Consider the following 14,680-nt stretch of genomic DNA (forward strand, 5'->3'; position numbering starts at 1 on the left):
TCATGTGTTGAGCAAACCCATGAAGCACTGATACATGTGCTTATTTGTCTGGTCAAGCTGAGGACAGTGACCACTGATGTAACATCTTATTACAGTGTGTTTGCAGCACAACTGCATTTGACACTATTCTTACCATACATTAGGCCTCATAACTTGTCAGATATCACTGCCATAATGTAGCATCCATCTATAGTAACCCCTTATTTATATTATCCATACCTCTGTTTCTAGCTATACTTACCAATGTATGATTTTCCTTTGTGGTTTTAGATACATTTTTTTTGCATTTCATATTTGTATTGTAAGTCCACTTAATTATACAAAAGTATTACATTAATGTCTGCATCTAGCCTGTTATCTGCTGTATTTGCATTTACCATCGTACAGATTTTGTATTGAATTTTCTCTAAAATTAAAAATAAACTTAAAAAATGCTGCCCCGTGATTGTCCCAGTTATTCAGGGTCTTAGTGAAGATTGTTCCCACTGTGTACTCCCCTGCCTCACACACATTGTGTTTGACATTACTGTATGTTCTGAAAGGTCATGCGGTGCTTTTGGGGAACTTTATTTTCTGTTAAAGCCTATGTGTTCATGTGTGCAATATATCTTTAGTATTTAGATGGATGACAATTTTAGAACACTGCAATGGTAGCCCGTACATAAACACAGCTGAACCATCTCCTTAGAGCTCTGCATGTTGTATGTCAGAGCCTTGCGAAGTACATGCATGCTTCTGCACATAAGCAACCTCCTATCAAGTGCAAACCATTTGCAGCATGGAGCTCACTAGGGTCCTCATGATGTTATTTTAGCAAGCAAGGCTGTCTCCCTTCATTCAGAATGGATGCATTAATGTTGGTTGCTCAGTCCCATCCTCCCTTACCCATTCACTTCAGTGCCCATAGTGCTAGACTAACACAGATCACCTGGAGCAATGTCCAGGCTGTATCATTCTGTGCCACAGGATCAGACTGAGCTTTGCATTCATGGTCACATGTTTCCTTTATGCATTCATATTATCTAACATTTTATTTGTCCCATCTTGGTACATTTACATATGCTGTGATTTACTAATCCTGAATGCCTGCTCATCATCTTTTGATTTTGACCATGTTACACACATATCATGTAAGTGTTCGCATAAGATATTTTTCCCACTATTTGACATGACTACATTGTCACTTAGCCACTTGTAAGAGTTTGGTGGCCTTTACAGAACATTTTCTGTTTTCCTTGGTATCCATTATCTGTTGATAGTCTTCTACTAACAGTCCTGTAAAGCATAAGTATATATCTTGTTTCCATGATATGCTCAGTTTTCTTAAACATGCCTGCATTATTAAATTGAGGACTTTGTATGTTTCAATGTAATGCAAGCACATTGCTTTCATAGATTCATAGATAAGTACTAGGTTTTCTGACTTTGCAGGACATTTTAAGCTTGTCCAGTTTCCCTTTTTGTGCTCAAAATAACCTATTCCATTTGGTTATAGATTGGCCTTCCCCATTCTATGATCGATAATTATATATTATCCCTGATAAGAATAACTTGGGTCATACCATAGATAATTTGAGAGGATGCATGCATGGGACGAAGCATTTAGGAACTGCATCTGTCCATTAGTACTACAGGAGGTAGTCCTGGGGTAAATTTTTTGCTTCCCATCCGTAGATCTAAGCTGCACTTAAATATGGACAGAGATGAACTTTATTTTATGTGGATTGGGAGTCTGTTCCACAGCAGTGATATCCTATGTGACATATAATGTCCCTCCAAGTCATTTTGTTCATGTTGCAGAAGAGGTTTAGATCCCATGACTGGTTATTTCTGATGCCATTTGACTTGCTGATGTGCAGTAAATCCATCTGTAATGGGTCAGGGTCTGCCTTGTTTGACAGACACAGGTTATCTCTTAACAGTCTGTACAATACCGAGTGACAAGGCTTTTGTTTCAGTCCATGTAGAAAATGTTGTTTAGGCCTTGTGTCCTTTTAGTAATGTATGCCGAAGGGGGCATTATATTTGATGACTGGTCTAATGAGAGCTGAGTAAAAGGGCACAGTGACATTCCTAGACCTAGACACAATTCCTTTGTTAATAAACTATGTACAATAGAAGGACTTTCTTGTAACACTAGACACATGTTGGTCAAAAGATAGGTCACTGTACACATAAGTTCCCAAATCCCAAATAACTGGATCAACTGTTAAGTGTGTATTGTCAATGTGGTAGTTTCCTGGGTTAGATGACTTCCCAACAGATACAATCATGCATTTTTTGGTATTTAGTTTCAGCCCACAGTTTTTCCACTGCTTACAAGTTATTTCACTTTTGTATTATACTTTAACATTGCATTTGTGCATATCAGTCATGCACTTGAGGTGTGTAGTTTCAGGTTTTTCCATTTATCCCTAATGCATTCTGTGTAAACCACTTTTCTATGGTTAGTGTATGTTTATTCCATGTCCTGGGTATAGTCACATGACATATTTGTCACATTTATTCTAAATGCATTATTAATGTTTTAATTTTCTTTTTGTTTTGATTATCACAAGCATTACCTATTTGTTACACATGTAAATTTCATGTCTAAGACTGAGGCTGCAATTTTATGCTTGTAATTTTTGACACTGCATCCGCTATGCAGTTTCACATTTCTGTACTGGAATTGGTGACTGACCATTGGACTTTAATGTGCTTGTCCTTGGTTCTCCTATCTTTTAGGGGTATTTTAAATGTGGTTATTTTGTGTAACTTGTGTTTAACCTTTATTGATAAGGGCTATGGCTTCCATGTTTGCATTATTTAAAATGTATGCTTTTCTGGTTTTCTTTCTTGATTTGAAAAGGATTTGGCAGATTTCCTCTGATTGCTTGTATACTGTCTGCATAGTATATCACTGCTCACATTTGTTTCGATGATATGTGATACGATTTTGTTTTCTGTTATGGCACATTTTCTGTGTGCGTTTAGTTTCTCGTAGGTATTAAGGATTTTAAATACAGTTACATTAAAGGACCTAGTTCCTATGTCAGGGCATGATTAAAGTTCACTGAATCAGTTCTCCTTCAATAATTTATGTTTGCAAGAATACTCTTCTCAGTACCCACGGTGTACCATTTTTTTCTGTAGGTCATACAGGTTACCTGTATTGGAGGCATATTTAAAAATGCTTGAAAATTGACTCTTATTAGCCCAGTTGCTTTTACTACCACTGAAATTGGTTGGCTGTCTTTAATCCACATTGCTCTAGTTTCTGCTAGTATGTCTTGATATTTTACTGTTTTTTTTGCCTTTCAAAATGTAAAACCTTATTATCAGTTGGTAAAATAAATTTGATAATAAAGACTGCTTTTGTCTTTTTCTCTTCAGCTGCAATATCCGCTTTTATCGCTTCTGGTTACTTAACTGTTGTTATTGGATGATTCATCTTAATCATTATATTTTCTTTTATAAGTAATCCTTTGCAGTTCATGTGTCTATTGTCTCACAGCAATCTTTATGTTGTAATGTTATTAGTTTCCAGTGTAACAACATTGTCACATTCTTATATCTTTCAGTATTCAATGTGCAACTGCTTCAAGCTCTATATTGTAGAATCTGCATTTGTTTGTATCTCATACCTTTTATAATTTTTTTCTGTGCATCATATGTTTTGAGCTACCCTTACTAGCCTTTCATCTTTTGAGTTAAATTTATCTCACCCAAACCACATTTGCTTCATCATATGATAAGTGTGCGATTCCTCCAGCAGTTCTTTGCACTTTCCACTAAAATTGAGGGCTTTCCATTTTTTTCTAAACTTTCTGTTGCTACCTGATTTTTGTCTACTTCTGGTTTGATTTCCAAGCCTGCTCTTTTCTTAAATGCTTCTGCTAATCTAAACAGAGATCTTCCCTGGTTTTCATTAACAAGCGTGTAGACATTGTTCTAAGCCTACACAATTTAAGCATGTTAGAGCAATTAGCAACAGTGCTCATTGAATATGCAAGCTACTAAGCAAGCCTACACATTCAGCTACACATTTTTTATGACCAGCAGAAGTGTTAGCAACCATGATAAGGTGCACAGAAGCTTGAGCGCATAATATAAAAAAAGTTGTTGTCTGTAATCAAACCTAGTGAGCGAGCACACGCGGAGAACATAATGCAATGCATGGGAAAGTTTAATGAAAGAACTAAGAGGCAGAGGGACTAAACAGGGAAACTGCACTCATTTATGCAGTGATCAGTGGCAGTGCAGAAACAAGAAGCAAGAAAGGTCAAACAGGGAGACTTTGAGTGGTGCAGGAGTTGTGTTGTCGCCTCACAGCAAGAGGTTATTTGGTTTAATTCTGAGCTGGGGTACCTTCTGTGCAGAGTCTGCACATCCTCCCTGTGTTTATGTGAGTTTTCTCTGTTTTCCTCCCACATTACAAAGACATGCGTCTGGAGTGTTTCTCCCAGGACCTCCGCTGAAAATTGGCATCATTCCAAGTCAGACTTTCCTGGTAAACAAATGTTAAAAATATAAACTTTATTGCGAGATTAGTGCACAAACAAAAAAGCAGGAAAAATGTACTCAGGTAATTAAAATGTGATTTAGAGCATTTTCGCCATAAATAATTTATATTGATGTAATAAAAAATTACCCTGTTTACTTTATTGACCCATGTACATAAATAAAAATGGGCAAGCTGGAAAAGCATGTGAGAGGGACAGAAATTAACAACGTAACAAAGGGAAGTAAATGTGATAAATGTAAGTCAAATGCTGAGTTGGGATAACAGTTGGCAAGGGCAGTAGATACATTGGGGATATTTGAAAATACTGCAGTTCTTGCATACCAGATTTTTATATGGAGCTTTATCTGCATTAACCAGCAGTACTGCTGTATTATCCACTTCATAATGTATAGACAAAAATAAATGACCTCTACAGCTGTTGTCTCATGCACATCAGAAAGGGACATGCCTTTGCCTGACATTTGTTGATACTTGTAACCATAGAAAGGGGGTACTGTACCTTTAAACACGTATTAGCTAAGCATGTGTCATATATGAATGCAAATGTTAAACAGTAACATAATTACGGCCAAAGCATTTAAATGTATGGTAGCCATTGTACATGTTTATTGGCATGCTGATTGACCTTTGTGTTACTCACATGAAATGCCTATTCACTCGTGTGACAGGTGTATTAAAATACTCTGCTATTGGAATGCATACTATAGTAGTGATCAAAGTTAATAAATTACATCCACATGATTGATGTTAGAATACATATACAGGTAAAAGAATTGTAAGGCTGTCATTGCTATATCTTTATAAAGGAAACAATACTGAGAGATTTAGGGCAGTGTACTTCCATTACAATGTGCAAATATTGAGAAGAATCACAGACACCTCTGCAAGCAAAACACAGATGGATATGATCCAGTCTCCAATCATAACCAAGTTATTATGTGCAAAAGACTCAGATGCCAAAAAATTCACCTCAAGAACGAAGCTCGAGAGGTGAATATTGGCAACCATGTCGAGAACCCATAATAATGGCTTACGATTGGTGAGAACCAATAAGAACTCTTTGTAGTGCATGGAGTTTTTGTCTACACCATGAACTAGCTGTTAGAAGAATAAAAAAGAAGTGTTTTACCAGCTTTGATAGTCAGTAAGGCACTTAGTGAGTGCTATCACATAGAAAAGAAGTAAGGAAAAAAAGTCAGGGACTGTTTTTAAATGCTTCCCTAATTTAAATAAGCTACTTACAGACTACCATCTGTAAACTTCCATGGGCATAGGAGGAAAATATTTAGTGACATTTGAGAGTAAAGGAGCATCCCTTCCCTTATGCCAGACTGTAATAGTGACACTCACCTTTTAAAGTGCTATTACGGTGTGGACTGGCACTACAGAAGCACTTAACAGGTTTATCTTGTTTCTGATTTTGGAGCATAATCACAGCACTCCATGCACTACAATAATGTTATTCAGTGATGAAAAAAGCATTTGATAAGCAACCTGCATGATGTGGATGTTAGAAAGTTTGTGACTATACATACATGCTGTATATGTATGCAGCAAAACACGGAAGGATCTGACACATAATACAGATGTGTCCTATTGACCAGAATATAAACAGAATAATTATCTAATATTTATTTATTTTATTTATTTATTTGCAGTTTGATTACCGGGGAAGTCCACTGGGCCGAACTGACCCATTTTCAGTGGAGGCCCAGGGAGAAAAGCTCCAAGATGCATTATACAATTTAGATACAACTGATAGTTAATATTAAAGATAATATTGTGCAGAATAGTTACTCATAAATGCATTCAGTATCATGCATAGTTAAGAAATGAATTAAGCTTAAAGGTAGGGATCATACAGTTTCATTTGAGGAAAACAGATGTGTGTTAGGTGTGGAAACAGTTTACATACAAACCTTTTAAGAAAATGTAAATATACTTTACATACACACATCAACAGTAGAATGCTATTTACAATATTTACAAGGTTGGGCTGTGCAATGGTAGCTATATGAGTTGTTGAGAGCTTAGAGAAAAGCTCTAGAAATTATTGAGAGCTTAGATAGACTCATAGGAAGATAAGTATGAGAGTTATAGAGCTTGGAACCAGAGAGAGAACCCCCTTAGGATTAGGTTGGGTGAAGGCAGGTACATTTCCATTTAGTAGACAGGTGTTTGAATAGTTGGGTTTTGAAGTTTTCTGAGTTTGGTATGGTTCTTAATGTGGAGGAAAGGGAATTCCATGTTTTGCCTAGTGAGAAAGATAGGAGAAGTTGGCTAGCCAGATGTTTAGGTTTATGGATAGTAATTAAGATCTGATTTTCAGATCTGAGAGCTCTGTTGGATGTTAGTTAGAGCGGGACATTTTGTTGGGTGAAATATGAGTCTATGTGCACAAGTGAGATGGAGATAGTCTAGGTAGTTTGGGAGTTCACAATATACTTATTACCATTTGTCTAACTATAGCAGCTGTGATATACCTGCATGCAAAATTATTCATGCTAATGTTGCATATGTGAACATGCACATAAGTCAAATTTAATGTAAGTGTAGCCACTCCTCTGACATAAAGGGCTGTCCTCTGAATGTCATGGAATATACCTGTTTGCATAGGTAGTAGTTTTCTATATCTCACAATCAGAGAGCTAGCCCACATAACATGTAGGTAAAATAAAAGAACATACCAGCATTATGCCATTAATACGTCAGCTAATGGCCAAATGTAGCAATGACAGGCTAGTTATTTGTGACTATGATGCATTTGTATTACTGTAATCAATGATATGATGTGTCATTCCTGGTGTAAGTGTCTATTTAGACTTGCTGACTTGAATAAATGTAGCATAGTACACTGTGAATGAAGTATATTGTAATGGATGTAAAGCTTGAAGAGAGCCTTATTAAAAACAATATAAAGAACTGTATGACACTTGAGTAACATGCAACATACTCAGGTGAAACATGAATGTGTATTATTAAGTAAACCACTGTAGATGTAATTGCACATACAGCAATTGTACACTGGCCTGTGACAAATGCTGTTATCCTACAACCATAGCTTAATAATTCCATTGCACAGGCACTGGCAAAGCCAGCATCCCAGAGGCTTATTCAATTACATATTGACAGAGGACAACAATGACAACAAACATCTCATGGCATTCATTACTTAAACTTCATCTTCTACATCATTATACTAGGCATGTTGACAAGTAATTACAGCAAACACTACCATAACATCGAGTAAAAAACATAAACACACAAGAATGTTTCATAACAAAGGCCCACTGATTTTGCAGCATGCTACACATTATGAAATGTTATGTAGGCCCTCATGTTCTATAATACTCTGGAGTGTAAACAAAATAATTACAGTAATGCATACATGTGTGTGTAAAGACATGCAATACAGAGCATTATTATTCTGCATCTAGCCAGACATGAAAACATGGCAGGGCAGATCTCAGAAAGATGTATATCAATCATTGATGTCACAGAAACAGGCATATATGTTCTGCTATGAAGAACAACCTTGAAGGGATTACATCAGTTTCTTACTGTAATGGCTATATATCCCTTAACATGGAGTGTGAGAAACTTAAAAAATGTGTCCCTCTGACTGTGCCATTCATTACTTAAACTTCATCTTCTACATCATTATACTAGGCATGTTCACAAGTAATTACAGCAAACACTACCATAACATCGAGTAAAATCATAAACACACAAGAATGTTTCATAACAAAGGCCCACTGATTTTGCAGCATGCTACACATTATGAAATGTTATGTACGCCCTCATGTTCTATAATACTCTGGAGTGTAAGCAAAATAATTACAGTAATACATACATGTGTGTGTAATGAATGGCACAATCAGAGGGACACATTTTTAAAGTCTCTCACACTCCAAGCCACTTCAGTGGTGGCCAGTGATTTCAAAACTAAAGGAGGCTGCAAGAAGCAACTGAATGGGAGGGGCTAAATGCAAGGGTGTAGCACTGTCTTACGGCAGGCCAATGATCATTACCTGTGGTCGAACAACAGATAGGATCTTTCATTTAATTCCAGAGACTGCCTCAATATATTTCCACTCATTATAACCACTTTACTGACTATATGCACCTTAAATGTATGGCTGCAATCAACAAGACCAGCCTCAGGTACAGGAGCCCTAGACAAGAATTCCATGGACCACCCGGTGTTCAGCAGCCCCCAGTGCACGTCCCTCTGTACTTTGCTTTACTTTTTAGGTCTCCCACCCTTTTAACATATATGAACTGGCCAATTAAGTCTGGAGGAGGTAATTGAATAACAGTAGCATAGCTAGGGTGCTGTAAAAGGTATGAAGTGTTAGACAGTCATGATCTGATTTGCCATCCATTATCCTGATTGCTTTTAGTGCAAAACCGGCTTTTAAACGTTAGTATTGCATTTGTGGCAGTTTCCAAGCAATGTAGCACTCCATGTGTGGTCTAAATGTAACAACTGCTTGCTACAGTTTAAATGTAAAACAAAAAAAAATCTTTTTTTTTTGTTTGAAATAAACCTGAGTGCTGTGGCACTCTTTGCAGGATATATATTGTAGGAACTGCTTGCTACATTTGTAGCAAGCAGTTGGCTACAGTTTAAAAGAAAAAAAGTTGTTTTTTTTTAACTAAAACCTGAGCTCTGCAGTGCTCTGTGCAGGGTATAAACTGTAGCAAGTATTTGACAAAGTTTTAAAAGAAAAAAATAATTGTATTTATTTATTATTATTATTATTATTAGTATTACTATTTTATTGTTATTATTATTATCACTATAATTTAAAATATAAGGTTGGCAGCAGGTTATAGAAACAGGACCTCAATGGTTTGGGTAGGAGGGAGAGTAGAGTTATGCCATGTGTCTGGCCACCTGGTTAGTGTGTCAGTAAAGGTAATGGACTTTTTTTTTGTTGTTCTTCACTTGAAAAGCTTGGGGTCATGATTGTGTGCTGTCTGCAGGAAGATGGTTTGTGGGACTGGCACAGGGTGCTGGTTAAGGCAGCTACACTTCTGCTGAATGAAGCTGGGGTCTGTGGGCTGCTACACAGAGTTGTAAATTCTCTGAGATGCTTCTTTGATTTTTTTACAACCTTTTGCTTTAATGATCGCTTGAGCAAAACTCATGGATGAGGATAGATATTCCGTCTTTTTTTTTTCTTTTAAAGAATAGTAACTTGTGTCTAAAGCTTAATGTTCAAAGCTAAGAAAATAGTAGTTCTCCAATAAACTGATAATATAATTGCAGGGGTAAATAGATCCTATCTGGGAATAGTACCTTCTTTCCTCTTTCTCCAAAAACATTGTCATAATCTGTGTACTACTCAGGTGTTAGTGATGAAAGCAAAAGCACAAATTACCAGAGACATATTATACAGATGAGGGTCTGGGAAAAAAAAAAACTGGCATATGGATAAAATCCACACAGACACAAGGAGTACATGTAGATTCCACATAGAGTGAACAAACAGCTAAAACCTCAACAACAGGAGACCAAAACACTATTAGATGGCAACACTACTTGATACAATACTCTGAAATGATTATTTGCTACCAGACACACCTTCACTGTCATACATAGCCACTTACTGAGTACAATGTTAATGTTCAACTGTGGTGGAAGGTGAAAAAAAATATGCACATTTCTGCAAAGCCAGGGTAACTGCTAATCTTGACAATAGTGTCAATCACTTTCATCCACAGACAACTCCTGTACCCACCAATTAAAGCCAACTTTGTTGACTCCATATACCTCAGATATTAGAATGCAACAAAATAAAATTAAGAACAATTGTCCACAGCAAAGTACTGTAATCCCCACTGCACACACACACACACACACACACACACACACACACACACACACACACACACACACACACACACACACACACACACACACGTGACTGTAATGATGTGAGGTAGTGCCAAAAGTGACAGGGAGAGTATGACAGTGCATATGTAACATATGCCAGCATAGCTCTGATCTGTACAGATGCTTGTGTTAAAAATGTATTTGTAAAGTTGCTTGTATTAAAAATGTATCAGCAGTGGGTCTTGCTAGACAGAAAAGAAATATACATGTATATCAAACCATATTGTTGTAACTGATTACATGTATATATTTTAACGGTGGATACTGGAAGGGAAGGGATTAAGCTCAGCCCAGCTAACCTTAAGAAAAGTACCTGAAATTAAATGACTTGGTTTAGGCCATAAAGATTTTATCGCACATGTCTGAATGCAGCCAGAAAATGGCTTGCTAGTCTGTGCAGGTAGGGTGTAAGTGCTGGAATTTTTTTACAGTTTCCAGATGCTGTAATAAAACCTTAGCTAAAGTCCTATGCGTGTATTGTGACATATCAGTGCCAGACCCTGGCTCAGTTTCTAATGAGGGGGTAGTGCGGCAACCACAGAGTCAGGTGATCAGGTGTGACGCCATTCTGTTGCCAACACTGAAATTGTATTTGAATACTAGAGAGAGATCCGAGGTGTGCACTCTGTTTTGGGACCTGACAAAACACCCATCTACTTTCATCTTGCTTTGCTTTAGTAAGTAACTAGAGAACAGTAATTCTTCAGTCAGTTAGAGAAATATACCGAGATTAGCTAAATGTAGTTTTTTTTCTGTATCTGTCTGAGTTTTTCCATTTGAGTTCTTTTTATATTCCCTGTGATTGAAATTCTGGTGTTTATTATAAACTGATATTCAGTGTAGTCATATTCCCTTTTTATTATTTATTATTAAATATATATAAACCCTTCATTGTGGCTGGTCTTTTAGAATATATTTAACCTTTGAGAGTACTTAAATTTAGTTACTGACACTGTGGCTCCATGTTCCTGAAAGTCTTGCTGTTTGGTTAAACACTACCATTTGTATAAATATTAATTTTACTAAGTATAATTGGGTACCCTTGCAAGATCTTAAAGTAGATGGCTTCAGTTGTTATTGTGGTAGTGACTCTACCTTTTAGTCTGAGTGGAGGTGTCAGAGCTGGTAAGCTGTGCCAGCCTTTCCCAGGTGTGTGTGCGCGTGTGTGTGTGTGTGTGTGTGTGTGTGTGTGTGTGTGTGTGTGTGTGTGTGTGTGTGTGTGTGTGTGAGACTGTGCGTGACAGCTACTTTGAACAGGGACACTGGGAGCACTGATTTGATGGAGAGGGTGGTGGAGGACTTGGCTTGAAACACCTGGCTAAGAACTCAGCTCTATAGTGGTCAGTCAGGAGTCTTATCTGGGGCTTGGAGAGAAAACCCAGCCCCAGGACTGGATTGCACATTCCCTGTGTGCTATTAAGGGAAATTGTACTTAGTGCAGAGAGCTTCATCTGAAAATACTTTGTGTGTCTAGTTTTCTCACCATGAATGTTCCCTACTGCTGTTAGTTGTGAGGATTGAGGCTCATTGATCACTGGCCCAGAGGAAGGATGCCAGAGTGACTATCAGCTACAGCCACTAATCTGACTGTGACATAATACTTCACATGTTTGATTATGATCAAATGAATGAATAAATACAAAAATAGCTGTCACACGGGAATTTATCATCTTCTCAGGTCACTGTTGTCAAAATGCAGTGCAACCAACTACACAGTCCCCCACCTCATGTGCCTCAATATATTATCACTTAAGGAGAAAGCTATTAAATAATGCTAGGCAAAGGTTCAAAATTAGCAACAGCTATTGCCTTTATATTCTTAGAAACTTTCTAGAATAACAGGCTTTGAATTAGCATGCTTTTTTGAAAGCTATTAAGTACAAAATAAAATGAAAGCACACACAGCTAACTCCCATACAGGAATATCCTATCATCTAAATACTGTCAGAATACAGTGTGCAACTCAATGAACCCCCATCCCATATTTCCTTAGCACATGAATCAAATAATACTATATTTATGAAGGCTATTAAGCCTGAAATGCAAATGTTTGTTATCATTATTTTGCAACTACAATCCTCATTGATTTGCCAAAAGTTAAGAACCTTTACAAAGAACATCACAAAATATGATATAAAAAATGAGACAAATTCTGAGAAATTAGGGTCATCTGAGAGCACCTACACCCCCACATTTATTTTCCAAGAAAGACACAAACTTTACAAGGAGCAGAACAAAATATTAGACAAAACATTGCAGCCAATCTGCAAAATCAGAGAGAGTTAAGAACATCAAAGTCACCATCACCCTCGCAAAAAGCATTAAAGGGAACATATCAAGATATGAGACAAAAATCGTTTAAATTATTTGAAATCAGGCAGTCTGAGAGCATCTACACAAACCACTTATTTGCCAGAAAAGGCAGACACTTTACAAGGAGAAGATCAAAATATGAGAAAGAAAAAACACAGCCATTCTGCAACATCATGGACAGCTGAAGGCATGTACCACCCCATCCAGCTTACACATGTACATACATGCATACATACATACATATTTACATACGTACATTCACACACACACACACACACACACACACACACACACACACACACACACACACACACACACACACACACACACACACACTTATTTAATGACTTAAATAAATAAAACACTTACCATAATTATGCTGGCAGTAGCAGACATACTGTCTGTAAATATATATATATATATATATATATATATATATATATATATATATATATATATATATATATATATATATACATCCTAGATCCATATATGGGTCTCGGGCATTTGCTCAAATGAGCAAATGTTCAAAACCCAAATGGCCGGTCATAGTTGCGCGAAAGTGCTTTTCATTGAAGAAACACTTTCGCGTAAGTATGCCTGTTGCTGAGGCCGTACTACGGTGTGGATAAGGGAAAATTCCCTTTTCCCCACTGTAGTGTGGTCCTGGAGGTAGAACATTAAAGTAGGCAGGGTGTGGGGGGCACTGGGGGGGTGAAGCTCCCCTGTTAAAATGTTAATGCAGTGTTTATTTATTTTTTTTGTAACACGCTTTAACGAAAGTGCTTTTTCAATAAAAGCGCTTTCATTAAAGTGTGTTCGGTTGTTATGAATTTGGACATTTGCTCATTTGAGCAAATGTTCTAGATACACACATATATATATATATATATATATATTAATCTGTATAATTTAAAAAAAGAAAGAAAAGAAAACTTGATCCTGCATTCATTCTGTACAACATGTACAGCAAGTTGAATTATTTAGTAGTCTATTCCTGTCTCAGGCTGTCTCAGCCAACCGAGGAAGCCTAAACCAATAGGAAATGATCTTCTCTTCTTCATTAATCAGCCTGGTAAGATGCACATTGAGTGATGTTTTTGATGTCCTCAACATCACAATGAACTAGATCTATAGACTGGTGGAATAAGATTTTTGCTGGACTCTTTTATAAATAGCACAGCAATCAGAATGGACTACCCTGATTTTTTTTTCTATTTAACACTCTTGGTTTGCCATAGAACTCTGTGCATGTGCATTTGCAGAGTTGAGGTCTGAGAAGGTGGAACTACAACAAGGTCAGAAAGTCAACTAATATTAGCAATACTGTCCACATACGTCTATTGTATACCTTGTAACACATAAAGCCTTGATTGTACCTAATATCCTGCAGTAATTTATGGGAAGATATGAGCATTTTATGAGTGAATTCAAATCACATTTGGAGACAAGCAAGTTAGTGCTGGTGGAAGCCTATATTACAGAAACAGTTTGAAGCAAGAAAGTTTGTGGGTAGCATTCTTTTTAACACTATTTAAAGTTGCAACATCCCATATGGTGTAGACTGCACTCTGTAGCAACATCCCATATAGTGTACACTGAACTCTGGAGCCTGTTGAAGAGATGACACAGACTGTCTCCTCATAGTGTTATCAGCTTGTCCTTCCATAGCACAGTGAGTATAAGCACAGTAGAGCAAAGGTCATCAGAATATTTCAGCTGAAGTTCATTTCTCATAATTTACAGGTGCTGCTCAGTGAAAGGCATTGCTCAAATCCTGAGGAGAACAGCTGATGAAACAGAATTGGTGGGAAGATGAAGAAATTTGCAGATAAGGACCATGACATACAAAGAGATTTCTTAATGGGACACCGTGTGCATCTTTGGGGTTGGGGTTAGGGTTGTCATTGTGATAAACCAAGATGCTGCCAGCCCAGCCAGCTGGAATGTTGTAAATA

Source organism: Protopterus annectens, chromosome 1.part2, assembly GCF_019279795.1.
Source record: "Protopterus annectens isolate FY-2018-M chromosome 1.part2, PAN1.0, whole genome shotgun sequence".
NCBI lineage: Eukaryota > Metazoa > Chordata > Ceratodontiformes > Protopteridae > Protopterus > Protopterus annectens.